We start from the raw sequence: 18,311 nt of genomic DNA, 5'->3' as shown, positions 1-18,311 counted from the left end.
ACAGATGCTGCCCACATATACTAGTGCTGCCTGTCCCGCTGAGTTACTCCAGCATTTGTGTGTCGAACACCAGCGTTGTTATCTCTTTCTGATCATTTAACGTGCCATCGATCACCATCTTTGTTGATGATCTCTGTATTGGCTTGCAGCATGGACGATGACAACCCCAAGTGGGTTATTTTGGCATTTCCCTCCAAGAAACATTGAAGCACAGTCACATATAAAGACAGCACAAAGACAAATGCAATTCTATTACTTTGAGCTTAAAGTAAAATCTATGACCCCAATCACAGAGCATGGAACTGCACAATCTGGACTCCCAACTATAAATTAGATTTAATTAGCAGATGTCCATTCTATTCTAGTTTGATATTGTTTATTATTGCAGCTAATTTTAAATGTAATCACCTTTATGAAATATGTGTACAGATACTGCAAGATTTATTTACTTTCAACTGTAGATATTAACTTTGTTTCATCTGTGTTTGCTATTATAATTGAGGATATGGAGGAAAAATAGTGTGATTTTATTTTGTGCAGCCATTTTTGTGAAAAAATCTAATTGATGAAGGACATTACGTTTCAAACTGCTTTCATTCTTGATGGATAACTGGTTGGGATGTGGTTGTGTCATTAGGAGGCTGTGGTTGTGATTTAAAATATATATCTTCTACATGTGTCATTATTGAATCTCATTGCTAAGTTGTGTATGCTGCAATATTGCTGCAATCCATGATAGCGATGTCAGTACACAATAGATATATATTGTAATAGATATGGGCAGCACAGTGGCTCAGCTGTGAGAGCTGCTGCCTCACAGTGCTGGAGACCTAGGCTCAATCCTGACCTCGGGTGCAATCCCTGTGGAGTTTGCACGTTCTCCCTGTGACCATGTATATTTCCTCCCACATCCCAAAGACGTGCGGGTCTGTAGGCTAATTGGCCTCTTTCACAAAAGAAAGTTGCCCCCGATATAATAATAATAATAATACATTTTATTTTTGGGCGCCTTTCAGACATCTCAAGAACACCTTGCAGAGATTAACAGGAATAAAAACATATAGTCAGAATAAAATAAATAATAAAGACATCACAGAAACACAAATTAAAAACAGAATTCAGTCCAAAGACAAAAAATCGAAAACACAATGTGAAGAGAGAGCAGCGGCAGCTAAAGCGCGCCAGCGTCCACTCTCCCTTCACGACAGCCATCATGGACAAAGACTAACAGGATTACCTTACAGACAAAAATCATCCCCCCACAATGGATACCACTGTGAGGGAAGGCACAAAGTCCAGTCCCCATCCCCAGTTCACCCAAAGTCAGGCCTATTGAGGCCACCTCTAGGCAATTGCCTCTACGGAGGCCCGATGTTCCTGGCCGTTCTCACCGGGTGGTCTTGCCCCGGCGTCGGGAGAGTCCTCTCAGCGGCTGGGCCACCTGGAACGGCCGCTTCCTAGCTGGAGACCGCGGCTTCCGAAGCCGACAAGGCCGCGCCGGTTTGGAGCTCCCAGGCTCCCGATGTTGAAATCGGCGCCGCCCGCTCCGCTCCGCAGCCCCGCAGCCCGGAGGTGTTGATCTCGGCGGTCCAGCTCACCAGAGCTCCAGCACGTCGATCCAGCGCGGCGACCCAGGCAAGGCATCGCCCGCTCCACTCCGCGATAGCGCTCCAGCGCTGTGCCGCCACCGAAGCCGAGGTGCTGGGCGGTCCCCGCCAGGAAACGGCGCTCCAAGCCCGCTGGTAGGCCTCGAGGACGGGTCGACGGGCAGCCCGGAGAAAGAGCTGCCTCACCGACCAGGTAGGGACCTAGAAGTAAAATTGCCCCCTACCCCCCACATTAAAAAGTCCATTTCTCCAACGGACGAAACATAGGACTTACTAAAAACTTGAAAAAAAAGCGAATTAAACGGAAGGCTGCTGGTTAGCAGCCGTTCCTCAAGATGGCTCCCACTATTTAGTGGAGAATGGATATGTGGAGAATGAATGGAAAAAGTGGAATAACATAGAACTGGTGTGAACGGATACTCGATGGTCAGCCTGGGCTCGGTGGGCCAAAGGGCCTGTTTCCATGTTGTGGCTCCAAAACAATAAAGTAGGTGGAAATGCCTCTCATTTTTAAAATCATTTTCAATGATTAAATGAAAGTGGTTTTGCAAGAGGATTACAACTGAAGTTACTGTGGTTTTTTTTGTTTGTTTCAGTTCAAAAGCAGCCACCAAATTAAGTTAGACAAAAGTGCTGGAGAAACTCAGCGGGTGCAGCAGCATCTATGGAGCGAAGGAAATAGGCAACGTTTCGGACCCGAAACGTTGCCTATTTCCTTCGCTCCATAGATGCTGCTGCACCCGCTGAGTTTCTCCAGCACTTTTGTCTACCTTCGATTTTCCAGCACCTGCAGTTCCTTCTTAAACACCAAATTTAGTTGTTGTTCAGTGAGAGAGAGCAGAATTATACGGATGAGTGCGTGATGCTTGGTATGTGCTGATTATCTGATTTCAGTTCAGGTGCTTTGTTTTAATTCTGAACAGATGACATGTTTGGCTCAACTGTACTTTTCCAGCGAAGGGTGTGGACAGAATTGGACTTTATTACACTACAGCTCAGTGTTCAGTGCCTTATCTTGTCTTTCATATCAAGAACAGTGACTGGCACTAGTCACTACACGATTGTTGTTTGTTTGGGGATCTCTATGGGATTTTATGCCGTGAACTAAAGGCCTTGGCGACGATGGGAGGAAGGGGCAGGGCAAGAAAGGGGGAAAGAATTTAACGAATCTGAAATGAAAGCAGCTGTCAATAGCGTTGATTTTATTTTCAACAAGTGCACAGTTTAGAGTGCAAGAGAAGATTTACGAGGCTGTTGCCAGGACATGTAGGTCTGAGCTGGGTGGGGAAAGTTTGGGCAGGCAAGGACTATTATAGATTGGAGCGCAGGAAGCTGAGGGGTGATCTTATAGAGGTTTTCTGAAGTCAAAGGTGGAATAGATAGGGCAAATGAGAGGTTTATTTTTTTTTACCAGAGTAGGGGAATCACGAACCAGAGGACATGGGTTTAAAGTGAGTGACAAAATTTAACAGGAACCCGAGGGCCAACTTTTTCATTCAGAGGGTGGTGGATAAATGAAATGAGCTACCAGTGGAGGTAATTGAGGCGTGTATTTTAACCTGCATTTAAACAACACTTGGACAGGTACATGGATAGCAAAGGTTTTGAGGGATATGGGCCAAAAGGGACGATGGTTCACATGTTGATCCAGACGTCCAAGGTAGTCCACAGTTGGAGGCCCAAGTCCGGGGCTTGCCTGGAACGGGTAACTCACATAACAACCAGAACACGAACTGGTCTTTGAAAATGACGCCGAAACATGGTGCCTCTTCCATGCGGGCTCAGTGGACTATTTCAGCACACTTGCTGATCGAGATATGCTTGGGTATGGCAATACGCTACTGGACTGTTTATAAGAAAATAATTTCACGGTGCGTTTGCACTTCGCACATGTTCGTTCGTTCGCTCGTGTGTCAGACGACGTATAGCTCGCCGTTGGCTTCTGTCGTCGTCCAACATGTTGACAGAATTGGCCGCCCGACGCATCGTGTCGTTGCTTCCGGGGATTGCCACGAGGAGGCTTCTGTCATGATTCACACATGTAACAATGAAAACACCATTGAACCATTGAAAGAGGCAAATGAGACTAACTTTAGATGGGGCATCTTGGTCAGCATGGACCAGTTGGGCTGAAGGGCCTGTTTGCATATTGTATGGCTCTATGACAATGCAAAATAACCAGCCAGAACTAGTTCATTTCCTTAAAATTCACCACAGGACAGAAAGTGCTGGAGTAACTCAATGGGTCAGTCAGCATCTCTGGAGAACATGGTTAGGTGGCATTTCAGGTCGGGACCCTTCTTGAGACTTGAATGCTTAATAAATGGTCAGTTTGATATATTCTCTCGGGCAACTGCAAGGCCAATAGGGCCTTCTAGTTTCATTCTATTCTGCAGTGCAAGAGAAGCCAACACAAAAGTCGTCTCCTTGGCCTGTAGATTTTTCTCCTTATTTTGACTATGGAGTTGGCAGGATTCTCTGTATAAACTTTGATACTTTTCCACAATGAAGGAAAGGAAAGTATTTTAAGAAATCAGGATGGATTTGCATGCTCTCCTGATGCATAAAACAGTGATAGACACAGAAAACTGGAGTAACTCAGCTGGTTGTGGATGATCAGCCATGATCACATGATATGGTGGTGCTGGCTCGAAGGGCCGAATGACCTACTCCTGCGTCTATTGTCAGACAGCATTTCTGGAGAAAGGGAATAGGTGACATTTCGGTTCGAGACTTTTCTTCCGACTGAGGGAAGTGTCTCGACTTGAATCATCACCTATTACTTCTCTCCAGAGATGCTGTCTGACCTGCATAAACCAGGGAAATAATTTGTTCTTCTACGTCCTTGTTCAGGGGAACTTGTGTGAGAAAGAAGTTCAGTTAATTGTTAAAATATCTATTTTATAACATTTGTACACTAAGAAATGAGGTAAAACTTATGAAATTATTTAAGTTGGAATCCAGCCAGTTGTAAGCACTTTGCTAATAGAGTATGTGGTTTCCTCACTGCCAGCTGTTTAAAATAGGAAGAACCCAAAACATCACCTGTCCGTGTTCTCCAGAGATGCCACCTGACCCTGCTGAATTACTCCAGCACTTTGTGTCTTTTATTGTAAACCAGCACCTGCAGTTTCTTCTGTCTCCTTAAAAGACCTGCCAGTATTTTTCTCCTTAACTTGACAATGGTCTACAGCCAAACATGATATTCATCTTTAAGCAATCCTCATAACTCGTGTGTTGGAAGGAACTGCAGATGCTGGTTTAAACCAAAGGTAAATACAAAATGCCAGAGTAACTCAGCGGGTCAGGCAGCATCTCTGGAGAAAAGGAATAGGTGACGTTGAGACCCTTCTTCAGATTTCCACATAACTCATGGATTGCTGGGGAATGGAAATTTTTTCCAAAGTCTTAAGATGCCAATTCTGGAGAACTCTGAGTTCTTTTAAAACCATGAAAGTGAAGTTCCGGAGAGTACAAGAATTCCTTAATTATATAAATAGATGCGATTCGAGAAGGAATAAGATTAATTAGTTTTCCGGGATTAAATGCGCACACAACTAATTTGGATCCAGAACCAGTGCTTGAATTTAAATAATGAACGTTGATTATGGTTTAAACTTTATTTAGTCTTCTCACCAAGGTTAAGGTATATATATCATTAAGATGGTGCATTTGGCTTTACCATTTCATCTCTCCTTATCACCATTGTTATTGTGGTTTGGTGGCTGCGTATGAACAGGAGTTTACAAATGGTGGTGCAATTATGTTAAAGAGTCATTGAGTCATATATCACAGAAACAGGCCCTTTGGCCCAACTTGCCCACGCCGATCAACATGCTCTATTTACACATGCCTGCATTTGGCCCTTATCCCTCTAAACATCCTGTCAATATATGAAGATAGAATCAACATCTTATATATGACTATAAGATTATCACTCGACTTTCTACACTCCGAGCCTGTTCAACTTCTCCCAATAGCTCAGGCCCTCTGATCCTGGCAAAATCCTGGTAAATCTTTTCTGCACCCTTTCCAGCTTGACAACATATTTCCTATGGCTAAAACTGAACACAATACTCTCAAAGGTGGCCTCACCAATATCTTGTAAAACTGCAGCATGACCTTCCAACTTCTATGTGTAGGGAGGAACTGCAGACGCTGGTTTAAACCGAAGATAGACACAAAAAGCTGGAATAACTCAGCGAGACGGGCAGCGTCTCCGGAGAGAAGGAATGGGTGCCGTTTCAGGCCTGAAGAAGGGTCTCGACCCGAAACGTCACCTATTCCTTCTCTCCAGAGATGCTGCCCATCCCGCTGAGTTATTCCAGCATTTTGTGCCCATCTTCCAACTCCTACACTCAATACTCTGACTGGTGAAGGCCAATGTGCGGAAAGCCTTTGTGACCACCCTATCTACCTGTGAGATTCTGGTTGAAATTTAAACTTGGTGCCCGGAGAGGCTTCTCACTAAGTGAATGCATTACGAAAGTTCAGGGCTCCATGAGGAAACTTGTGGCTTTGCATTCTGTGCCTCCAGCTGCATCCGTAGAAAAACCTGACTAACCCCATGACTAACCTGCCAGCTGGTAACATCAACTTGTCCTGCCAAATGATTAATGACACTGCTGCCCTCTCAATCCCTGTGAACTCATTTTGTGCTCTTCTTAGGTTGGCAGATGAGGCCAGGACATCTGTCGATGAACACTTTAGCTCTTGACTGCCTGATCATTTCTTTTCCCTGGCCCACATCAGCTGGGGAACTCATTTTAACCTCGATTTTTCTAAACCACGGGGCAGAACATCTGAGAGCTTGAGTTGGGATTTATCATTTGTAATGCATCAGATGAATTGTTTAAGTGGGAAAAAAAGTATTATCGAGCTTTAATGGGGACTACATGAGCAACTGGATGAAGGAAATTGATAAGACTAGTGTCGGGAAGTAAAATGATACAATTCCTCAAATCTGTTTAATGCTTCCTAAAATGCCTTCTCGTAAGCTGTTCTATTTTAAGTGACCAAGGACGATCACATTAAGAATAATCATGTAATATGTGTAAGAAGCTTCTTAGTTCTTAGTCAAAGTCATCAGCCATGGAATCTTGCCATATATGAGGGAATACTTAGTGCTCTTGTGAAATTTCTCTTTGCAGTCTAGAGATAAGATGCATTAATGTAAATGTAACTCTCATAAATACTTTTAAAACATATTTAAATTTATCACATTGGTTAAAAAAAAGCTTTAAACATAAGCCCTATTTGTCAAATACATGTGTTTAGTAGAGTCTGGGCCTGAAGAAGGGTTCTGATCCGAAATGTCACACATCCTTTTTCTCCAGAGATGCTGCCTGACTCGGTCCATCAAGGTCTGCTTGTTCACCTGGTTCCGAACCATTTTAACTCCTCTTCACATTTCCATACCAACATTTCTGTCCTGGGTCTCCTCCATTGCCAAAGTGAGGCCACACACAAACTGGAGGAACAGCATCTCATATTCCACTTGGGTGGCTCAAAACATAAGAGTACGAACATTCAATTTGCCAATTTTAGGTAACTAACCAACAGACAACTCCCCCACCCCTTTCCCCCTTGCTTCCCTGTGCCCCACTTGGATGCCCATCCATTTCTCCCACAACCCTGCCTCTGCCTTCCCCCTGTCCCCCTTCCATCTATATCCCTTCCTCGGGCTACACACCATGCCTTTTCTCCCTGTATCCCATTGTCTCACAAGCTTACGCCTTTTCACCTTTGGCCTTTGTCCAATCATCTGCCAAATAAAACCCACTCACCTGTATCCACCTATCACTTGCCTGGCTTTGTCCCGCCCCCACCTCTCCTTCAGCTTTCCAGCCCCTTATTACAATCAGTCTGAAGAAGGGTCCTGACCCAAAACATTGACCTCCCGGTGGCTCAGCACTTCAACTCCCCCTCCCATTCCGTATCCGACCTCTCTGTCCTGGGCCTCCTCCACGGCCAGAGTGAGCAACACCAGAAATTGGAGGAACAGCACCTCATATTCCGCTTGGGGAGTCTGCATGCTGGTGGCATGAACATTGAATTCTCCCAATTTTGTTAGCCCTTGCTGTCTCCTCCCCCTCCTAGCTCTCCCTCAGCCCTCGGGCTCCTCCTTTTTCCTTTCTTCTCCCCGCCTCCCCCCACCCCCCCATCAGTCTGAAGAAGGGTTTCAGCCTGAAACGTTGCCTATTTCCTTCGCTCTATAGATGCTGCTGCACCCGCTGAGTTTCTCCAGCATTTTTGTGTACCTTCGATTTTCCAGCATCTGCAGTTCCTTCTTAAACACCAAAACATTCCATATTCATCTCTTCCAGAATTTCTGCCTGAAGGTCTGAGTTACTCCAGCACTTTGTGTCTTTTTTTTTAAACCAGCATTTGTAGTTTACACTAATTTTCTGAAATTTTGGGAGTTTGACTTTCAGGCCAATTCTGCAGGGATTTCTTCTCCCCCTGTTCCTTCACCCACTATCTATCACCGCCTGCACAGAATCCCCCAGCTTGCAAACCTGACTCGGATGTTAACAGGTCTCACAGCATCAACGTGAAAATGAGAAAAAATATAAAGATTGATTAGCTGCTCTGAGTTTGATGAATGCCTGCAGATGAAAATGCAAACTATCTTTCTGTCATACACTTTGCAATCAATGATTTTACATTACCTCCATGCTATTTAACTTTTTCTTCTTTAGCCATCGATCCCTAATCTTTCTTCGTATATTGACAGGAATAACCTTGATCTTTAATTTCCACATCAGATGGATCTCAGTTGATTCATCTCTTACTCCATGAATCTAAATCCCACTCTGGACCCTGGAACACAATGTTCTTGGCCCCCACTCGTGTGCTGCATGCTTTCATGGTCTATTTTTCAAACAAAGGTTTAAGACGAAGACCTGACCAAAGCATCATAGAGTGATACTGTGTGAAAACAGGCCCTTCGGCCCAACTTGCCCACAACTTGTCCCAGCTACACTAGGCCCATCAGCCCGCATTTGGTCCATATCCCTCCAAACCTGTCTTATCCCTGTACCTGTCTAATTGTTTCATAAATGATGGGATAATCCCTGCCTCAACTTCCTCCTCTGGCAACTTATTCCATATATCCACCACACTTTGTGTGAAAAAATTACTCCTCTGATTCCTTTAGAATCTTTCCCCTTCACCTTAAACTTACATCCTTTGGTCATCGATTCACCCACCCTGGGATTCTGTGCATCTACCCAATCTATTCCTCTCATGATCTTATACACCTCTATATGATCACCCCTCCATCCTCCTGCGCTCCAAGGAATAGAGTCCCAGCCTACTCAACTTCCCCCTATAGCTCATATCCTCCAGTCCTGGCAACATCCTCGTAAATCTTCTCTATACTCCTTCCAGCTTTCCTATAACACGGTGCCCTGAACTGAACAATCCTGTATCAATGCTACACAATCCTGCAGCATTATTTTAAAGTGCAGGGAATTATCCCTCCTCATCTGCCCACCTATTATACCCCGTTCCACATTACTGAATAGATTGAAGACACAAATCGATTACCCAAATGTTATCACTTGAGTTTTTGCACTGTTACTTGTTTAATTCTGTTACTTGTTCTGTGTGCTGAAGCAAAGCAAGAATTTCATTGTCCTATACAGGGACACATGACAATAACCTCACTTGAACTTGAACTTGAATTGTTCTTGTTGGGGGTCAAAATGGGAAAATACAAATACAAGTTTTGTTCTTTATTTAACTCTCAAAAAGATGAATATCCAGAGGTAGAGAGAACAAACTAGTAAGACCTTTGTAAAACAATTAATCTAGTTAATTTGGGTCCTCCTTCGGCACAAAATAAGAGCAGCACAAAAAAAATGGAGGTTTGTTACAGAAGCAAAGAAGCAAGGAATAAATAAATTGTTGAGGTGTTAAAGAAATTATGTGGAAATGAGGAACTGCAGATGCTGGTTTACAGAAAAAGGCACAAAGTCTAGGAGTAACTCAGGATGTTAGGCAGCATCTCTGAAGATCATGGGTGGCGATTCGGATTGGGACATTTCTTCAGACTGATTGAGGGAGAGAAAACTGGTAAAAAGGGGCAACTGGCCAAATCCTGGCAGGAGTTTGTTCGCTCATGTGTCAGACGACGTATAGCTCGCTCTTGGCTTCTGTCGTCGTCAAACGTGTTGACAGAATTGGTCGCCCGACGTGTCACAGAGTGCATCGTGAAGTCGTTTCTGGGGATCGCCACAAGGAGGCTTCTATCATGATCCCCCTGGCAGGAGTAATAGGCTGATATGGGCGAGGAGTGTTTCTGGATAAGCAGATGGTTGGACAATGGCCAGAGATGAAAAGACATAAGGTGACAGACAAAAACATTGAAGAGTGCAAATTGTGAAGCTGGAGGAAGGAATGTAGTTGGAAGGGTAAGGGGAGAAGAGGAATTGGTGTGAGTCCAAGTTGGACACGGGATGGGGAAAAATGGGGAAGATGAATGGGGGGGATGGGGGGGGGGGGGGTTGGTTATTTAGTTCCCTATAATTGAAGAAATCAATGTTCATACCACTGGATTGTAAGATACCCAAGTGGAATATAAGTTGCTGTTCCTTCAGTTTGCGTGTAACCTCACTTTGGCAATGGAGGAAGCCCAGGACAGAAAGGTCAGTGCGGGAATGGGAAGAAGAGTAAAAAATGTTACCAACCAGGAGATCCAACAGGCTTTGACAGACCGAGTGCAGGTTTTCAGCAAAATGGTCGCCAAGTCTACACTAGGTCTCATCGAAGTACAGGAGGCCACATCGGGATGTGGAACACCAGATACAGTAGATGAGATGAGTAAATTTTGGATCTAGTGCAAGATGCAATATATTTCTCAGATATATTGTCTGAAGAAGGGTCTCCCATTCCTTCTCGCCAGAGATGCTGTCTGTCCTGCTGAGTTACTCCAGCATTTTGTGTCTAACTTCAGTGCAAACCAGCATCAGCAGCCTCTTCCTACACATAGTTATCAGAAATGCTTGGGGATCTAAGGATATAATGACAAGGAAAGTTAAAATGAATTCATATAAGTAAAGGGAAATTCACAGAGAAATTAAAGAACAAAACAAAGTCTGCAAACCCCCTGGATTTAATACTACGCAAACCTAAATTATAAAATGGGTGACTTCAAAAGTAATCAAACCCCCTATTTCACCTAAATTTGTCAGATGTTTGCATTGTGAGTCCTTAATGTGGAACTAATTTTCTATTTTATTACGGAGAGCATATACGGGAGTTCTGTGAGACCTTCCCTCACTGTCCCCCCTCTGTGATTCTTGCTGCTCTCCTCTTCGACCATGTTCTGACCCAGGCTTGATACATCAAACACTTGCCAGGCTTTGTCCCACCCCCATCTTTTTTTCCAGCTTTCTCCCCCCTACTCCAATCTGTCTGAAGAAGGGTCGTGACCCGAAACATCACCCATCCATGCTCCCCAGAGATGTTGCCTGATCTGCTGAGTTACTGACTTTGTGCTTTACTGTCTGATTTCTCAATAGTTTAGAGATACTGTACAGTGTGGAAACAGGCCCTTTGGCCCACCTAGTCCGTGTCAACCAGCGATCACGCCTACATTGGTTCTATCCTAGACACTAGGGACAATTTTACAGAAACCAATTAACCTACAAACCTGTTTAAGAAGGAACTGCAGATGCTGGAAAATCAAAGGTAGACAAAAATGCTGGAGAAACTCAGTGGGTGAGGCAGCATCTATGGAGCGAAGGAAACAGGCGAAACGTTGCCTATTTCCTTCGCTCCATAGATGCTGCCTCACTCGCTGAGTTTCTCCAGCATTTTTGTCAATCTAGAAACCTGGATGTCTTTGGAATGTGGGAGGAAACCAGAGTACCCGGAGAAGACTCACACAGTCACAGGTAGTACGTAGACACGCCCTACGAACAGCACCCATAGTCAGGATCGAACCCGGGACTCTGGCACTATAAGGCAACAACTCTACTGCTGCGCCACCGTGGGCATGAACTGACTACAGGGTTGGCTGAAACTCTGCGTTCAATACCATCTCAATCTATCATAAAATCAACTTCTGGCTGACAAGGTACTGTGTGGCCCATTATATGCATGTCAGCCAAAAAGGTCAATGTTTGCTAATCACCTTCCTGTTCTCGCTTTACATCATTTGGGTTTTGGCACCTCAAATGCTTATCTGGTTACTTTTTAATTTGATCAAGGCTTCTGTTTCCAACACACTTTCAGATAGTCAGTTCCAGACTCTCTGGGTGATTTTGTTTCTCTCTCTCTCTCTCTCTCAGTTCCCTCAAACCTGTTATTGTTCTCTCTGTTCTGCATGCCGTCTAACCAGCTGATTAATTTTATACATCTGGATTAATGTCGAAAACGTGATCAATTAATAAGATCCCTCACATTAGGCTGATGCAGAAGATTAAGATGCACGAGTTCCATAGTGATTTGGTAGTTTGTATTGGCCACAGAAGACAGAGTATTATTCTGACTGGAGGTCTGTGGCCAGTGGAGTTCAGCACGGATCAGTGCTGAGACCTCTGTTATTTGTTATATATTTTATTTTTATATGTACACATACATATACACATACATACATATAAGGTATGAATATTGATTTCCCTAACTTCAAGTAACCCCAGCATTCCCTCTCTCTCTCTATCCTTCCCCCATCAAAGTCACACCAGCTTCTAGCTTTCACCCAAACAAACAGCTAACAATGGCCTGTTTCCTATATCATTGTTACTTTTTTGCATATCTTTTTAATTCATTGTTCTTTATCTCTCCACATCATCATCTATATCTCTCATTTCCCTTATCCCTAACTGGTCTAAAGAAAGGTCTCGACCCGAAACATCACCCATTCCTTCTCTCCAGAGATGCTGCATCACTCCAGCTTTTTATGTCTATCTTTAGATGTAGATGGGTTGGTTAGCATCAAACATAGGTAGTGTTGAGGAAAGTGCCGAAGATTGTCACTAGATACGGTGGGATATGGATCATTTACAAATAGGGGAAGAGATATAACAGATGGAGTATGATCTTCCCTCTCCCGTCAGACAAAAGGCATAGAAGTGTGAAAATGCACACCTTCAGATTCAGAGACAGTTTCTTCCCGGTTATTGTCAAGCAACTGAACCATCCTACAACTAGAGTGCAGTCCCTTGGAGACCCTTGCACTATCTTTGAACGGACTTTACTGGCTTTATCTTGCACTGAATGTTATTTCCATATCATTCATCTGTACATTGTGACTGGTTTGATTGTAATCATGTATTGTCTTTCTGCTGACCTACATTCCAAACATTTGAAGGTTAATTTGTGTTTGTGAAATTTCCTTTCGTGCGTCGGATGTGAAAGTGGGATAGAACTAGTGGTCGGCGTGGACCCGGGGCCAAAGGGCCTGTTTCCACACTGTGCCTCCAAACTCTAACCCGGAACCTATCATTAGACAAAGAAGAAGGGTTTCGGCCCGAAACGTCGCCTATTTCCTTCGCTCCATAGATGCTGCTGCACCCGCTGAGTTTCCCCAGCAATTTTGTGTACATTAGACAAAGACAGTCTACTTAAGAATCTCAGACCTGAAGTGCTATGTGTTTTTGTCTCCACAAATGCTTAGTTTAGTTTAGATCAGAGATACAGCGTGGAAACAGGTCCACCGAGTCCACGCCAACTATCTAAATGGCATCAAGTTGGGAAAAGGGGAAGTACAACGGGATCTGGGGGTCCTTGTACATCAGTCTATGAAAGTAAGCATGCAGGTACAGCAGGCAGTGAAGAAAGCGAATGGCATGTTGGCCTTTATAACAAGAGGAATCGAATATAGGAGCAAAGATGTCCTTCTGCAGTTGTACAGGGCCCTAGTGAGACCACACCTCGAGTGTTGTGTGCAGTTTTGGTCCCCTAATTTGAGGAAGGACATTCTTGCTATCGAGGGAGTACAGCGTAGGTTTACAAGGTTAATTCCCGGGATGGCGGGACTGTCATATGCTGAGAGAATGGAGCAGCTGGGCTTGTACACTCTGCAGTTTAGAAGGATGAGAGGGAATCTAATTGAAACATATAAGATTGTTAAGGGCTTAGACACGCTAGAGGCAGGAAATATGGTCCCGATGTTGGGGGAGTCCAGAACCAGGGGCCACCGTTTAAGAATAAGGAGAAAGCCATTTAGACGGAGACGAGGAAACACTTTTTCTCACAGAGAGTGGTGAGTCTGTGGAATTCTCTGCCTCAGAGGGCGGTGGAGGCGGGTTTTCAGAAGGAATGCTTTCAAGAGAGAGCTAGATAGGGCTCTTAAAAATAGCGGAGTCAGGGGATATGGGGAGAAGGCAGGAACGGGGTACTGATTGTGGATGATCAGCCATGATCACGTTGAATGGCGGTGCTGGCTCGAAGGGCCAAATGGCCTACTCCTGCACCTATTGTCTATTGTCAAAACCCCTCCATTAACACTACCTACACACCAGGGACAATTTCCAATTTTACCAAAGCCAATTAACTTACAAACCTGTACACCTTTGGTGTGTGGAAGGAATCTGGAGAAAACCGACTCGGTCATGGTGAGAATGTACAAACTCCGTACAGACAGCACCCATGGTCAGCATTAAACCTGGGTCTCTGGCGCTGTATGGCAGCAACTCTACCGTTGCACCACCGTGCCACCTTGATGTCTATTGATGGCACCTGATCTGCTCAGTGTTTCTAGCTTTCCTCTTTTTATTGTCCTTGTAGATGTTGTCTGCACTAGCAGTTTCCAATGGCATCTTGTGGTATCGTGTAGCATGCTGACCAGAGTGCATGATGTTAACACCAGTAAACATAGCATGTTAGTTTGTACTAATGTTAACTTAGTTTTGCCTCAGCCAATGAAGAAGTGTATCTTAGAAGATGCTCACTAAGATATACATGTCACAATTCTTGAGCAAAACACAAAGTGTGTGGAGTAACTGAACGGGTTAGGTTGCATCTGTGGGTGGAATAGATAGGCAATATTTCGGGGGGGGGGGGAGAAGGAGGAGATGGAGGGGAGAAGGGGTTGGAGGGGAGAAGAAGGAGAGGGGTGGAGAGGATGAAGAAGGAGGGGGGGAGGAAGAGGAGGGGGAGGAAGAATGGTAGGGGGGGGGGGGGTGGACTTGGGAGTTTGAAGAATGGTTGCAACTATTAATGCTCTCCAAAGATGCTGTCTCGCCTGCTGAGTTTCTCCAGTACTTTGTGTTTTGCTCAAGATTCCAGCATCAGTAGTTCCTTGTGCCTCCAGGACATACTCCCTCACTGGATAAGCCCTAGGGATCGTGCTGTAAAGTCCCTTTTGTTACAACATGCTGTAAGGTCCCTTTTGTTCTTTATTGCTTCTAAATACCTACCATTTGCTGTCCATCCCTTTATCTTGTTACTCTCACCAAGTGCTTTATAGTTCACTTCTTTGTATTAAATTCCATTTGTCACTTTGCCCCCCCCCCCCCCCAACTTTCTTACTCAGTGTTAACCACCCTGTTAATTTGTTAAAATCTACCAGAAGAGGTGAAAAGTAGTCAGGCAAAGATGGAAATGTGGAGGTGAGGTCACAGTCAGATTTAACCATTAACCTACCAGGGGTTAGCAGTCTATTCCTGCACCTAAGAACCTGTGTGTTCATACAACAGGCTTCAGCGGTAGACTTTACTTTAGACCTTGGAGATACTGTGTGGAAGCAGGCACTTCGACCCACCGAGTCCGTGCCGACCAGCGGTCACCCTGCACAGTGGCACTATCCTGGGGACAATTTATAACTTTTGCTGAAGCCAATGAACCTACAGAGAGTACCCAGAGAAACGCACGCGGTCACGGGGAGAACGTACAAATTCTGTGCAGTACTTGAAATCACGATCAAACTCGGGTATCTGGCGCTGTAAGGCAGCAACTCCACCGCTGTGGCACCGTGCCGCCGCCGATGTTCAGGACCATCCCACAGCACATAGTCCAATGCTTTGTGGTGTCACCTCAGTGATAATACACCTCTGTGCAACTCCCATAATGTGGTTATTGATATCTCCGTCATCAACGTACGGCCCAACACATTGAATCTTGTGGAAGTACTTGGCAGCTGCAAAAAAATTTACTTAAATTCATGCGCAGAGCTATTAAAAGGCAAATCTGTAATTGGAGTCCTTTGTGGAGGCATTGAAACGTTAAGGTTAGTCAGTTTTTTGCATATCTTACTGATGGCATTTTACAACTGCTGTGCTGGCTTGCTTTTGGAAAATGAGCTAACATCAGCATTAATCTGGTAAAGTTAATTATTTTTATTATCTATTCCGGCCTAATTGCCATCTGTAGATCTTATTCCATCCAGATAAGTCGGGTGAAGGATTTCCTTTGTGTTAGTTCTGCAGGAAGGGCAATAACTGGGCTGCAACATTTAGTGAGTAAAATATGTTACTTATCTGTTATTTGTTAATGTTATTTAATAGAAATCTGTTATTTCTGCTACTATTTTCCACAATCTCAATTTAACTATGATGGGAAGAAGAGAGTTTGTGTATTTTCACACCACCCTCTCTTCTACCCATTATTGTTAAATTAATATTGTGGAAAATAATAGCAGAAATGCGAGGGTAACAGGTCTGAAGTCTGAAGAAGGGTCTTGACCCGAAATATCACCCATTCCTTCTCTCCAGACATGCTGCCTGTCCCGCTGAGTTACTCCAGTATTTTGTATCAATCTTCGGTATAAACCAGCATCTGTAGTTCCCTCCTGCACAGAGTGTAATGGGAGCTCGGTAGCTTAAATAGATTTTTAGTTTAGTTGAATTTTTTGTCACACGCAGCGATATGCTTTTATTTGTAGGTAGACAAAAAAGCTGGAGAAACTCAGCGGGTGAGGCAGCATCTATGGAGCAACGGAATAGGCGAGGTTTCGGATCGAGACCCTTCTGCTTTTATTTGTTGCATGCTAACCAGTCAGCAGAAAGACTATACATGATTACAATTGAGCCGTCCACAGGGTACATATACAGGATAAAGGGAATAATGTTTAGTGCAAAGTAAAGTCCGATTCAAGGTAGTCTGAGAGTCTCCAGAAAGAAGAGATTTTATTTTTATAAAGGCCATCTGGATTTTTTATGAGAGCTTTTTAAAAAATGATTTAAGCAAAATAAATGTAACTTCTTGCTGCCCAAGGCTTTGGCTGCTTGTGAAATACCAGTGGTATATTATTAAGAGTTACTGTACACCATATCAAAAAAGAACTATCGTGATTATTTAAAATGGGAAGACCTGAATTGACTGGAAACGAACATTTTGCAAATTGTTTCGTAATTAATGAGAAAAAAATTAGTTTCAACATAGATTTGGTTTAGTTTAGAGATATAGCGTGGAACCAGGCCCTTTGGCCCACCGAGTCTGTGCTGGCCAGCGATCACCCGTTCACTAGTTCTATCCTACACACTAAGGACGATTTACAGAGGACAATTAACCTACAAGCCTACATGTCTTTGGAATGTGGTAGGAAACCGGAGCACCCCGATAAAACCCACAAAGTCGCATGGAGAATGTACAAATCCCGTGTCGACAGCACCTGTGGTCAGGTTCAAGCACTGATTTCCGGTGCTGTAAGTCAGTAACTCCACCGCTGTGCCACTCCCAAATAGATAAAAGGCTTATTTTTGTGTTTAAACCATTAACATATTTTCACAGCTATTTGAATTCCAGTCATGTTTGTTGTTTGCAGTGTGAGTTTACGAACATTGGAAGGGTATCATTTTACTGACTTTGTCGTTAAATGACAACCTACTTAGGATCATTAACATTTTTTGATCAGTGGGAGACCAGCTAACCTGCAGTAATTAAGTATTTGTACTGCATAGAAACAGTTGTATTTGTATCTTGTTAATGATCCACTGATTACCTTGAGCTGCTATCAAGGGTGTAAAGATATTGATTTTCATCTATGCCGTTTGGGATGCAGTGTCAAGGGGGGATTGAGGAGGGTGCAGAGTGGAAAATCATATGGCATTTACCAAGAGTAGAACTAATGACTTATTTTAGTTGACCTGAAGGAAAAATAAGATTGGTTCACTATCGATGTCCAACTCTTATCTCTGCAACTTTTCTCTTTACATTATATTAAAACTAAAATTCCAGGTTGTTTACTTCACAATCCATCTGTTAATTATTGTAATTTTCATGGAAGATTTTTTAGCAACAAATTGAAGTTAGTGCTCTGATTAACGTTTAATGAGAAATAATATATATTATGGATGTGCCATTTTCGATTCGTACGGTGTGGAAACAGGCCCTTCGGCCCAACTTGCCCACACTGACCAACATGTCCCATCTACACTGGTATTATGCCTGTATTTGGCTTCTATCCCTCTATCCATGTACCTATCTAAATATTTCTTAAACATTGCCTCAACTACCTCCTCGTACCATACACCCACCACCCAAAGTTACCCGTCGGGTTCCTATTAAATCTTTCTCCCCTCACCTTAAACCTTTGTCTTCTCGTAAAGAACACAGTTCCTTTCTCTTACATTTTATTTTACATCAAGTTTATATTTTGTTTAATTGCACAGATTTTATCCTGCTGACAGTGTAGGTTGAGTAATTGCAGCAATTTAGCTCTGTTTGACAGATTGGATACAGTTAATATATTAATTTATATGCAATCTTTTGTCATCCTTAATTTCCTTTAGAAATAACTTTGTATTAAAATAT

General features: G+C 43.5%; 1 protein-coding gene across 6 annotated transcripts in view; it reads left to right on the top strand.

Annotated features, from left to right (window-relative positions):
• The window catches only part of nav1 (neuron navigator 1), a 513,650-nt gene that overhangs the window by 651 nt on the left and 494,688 nt on the right, over positions 1-18,311 (top strand). The gene's annotated exons all lie outside the window — the stretch shown is intronic.

Source organism: Amblyraja radiata, chromosome 24, assembly GCF_010909765.2.
Source record: "Amblyraja radiata isolate CabotCenter1 chromosome 24, sAmbRad1.1.pri, whole genome shotgun sequence".
Taxonomy (NCBI): Eukaryota; Metazoa; Chordata; class Chondrichthyes; order Rajiformes; family Rajidae; genus Amblyraja; species Amblyraja radiata.
This window is presented reverse-complemented; position numbering and strand designations above follow the sequence as displayed.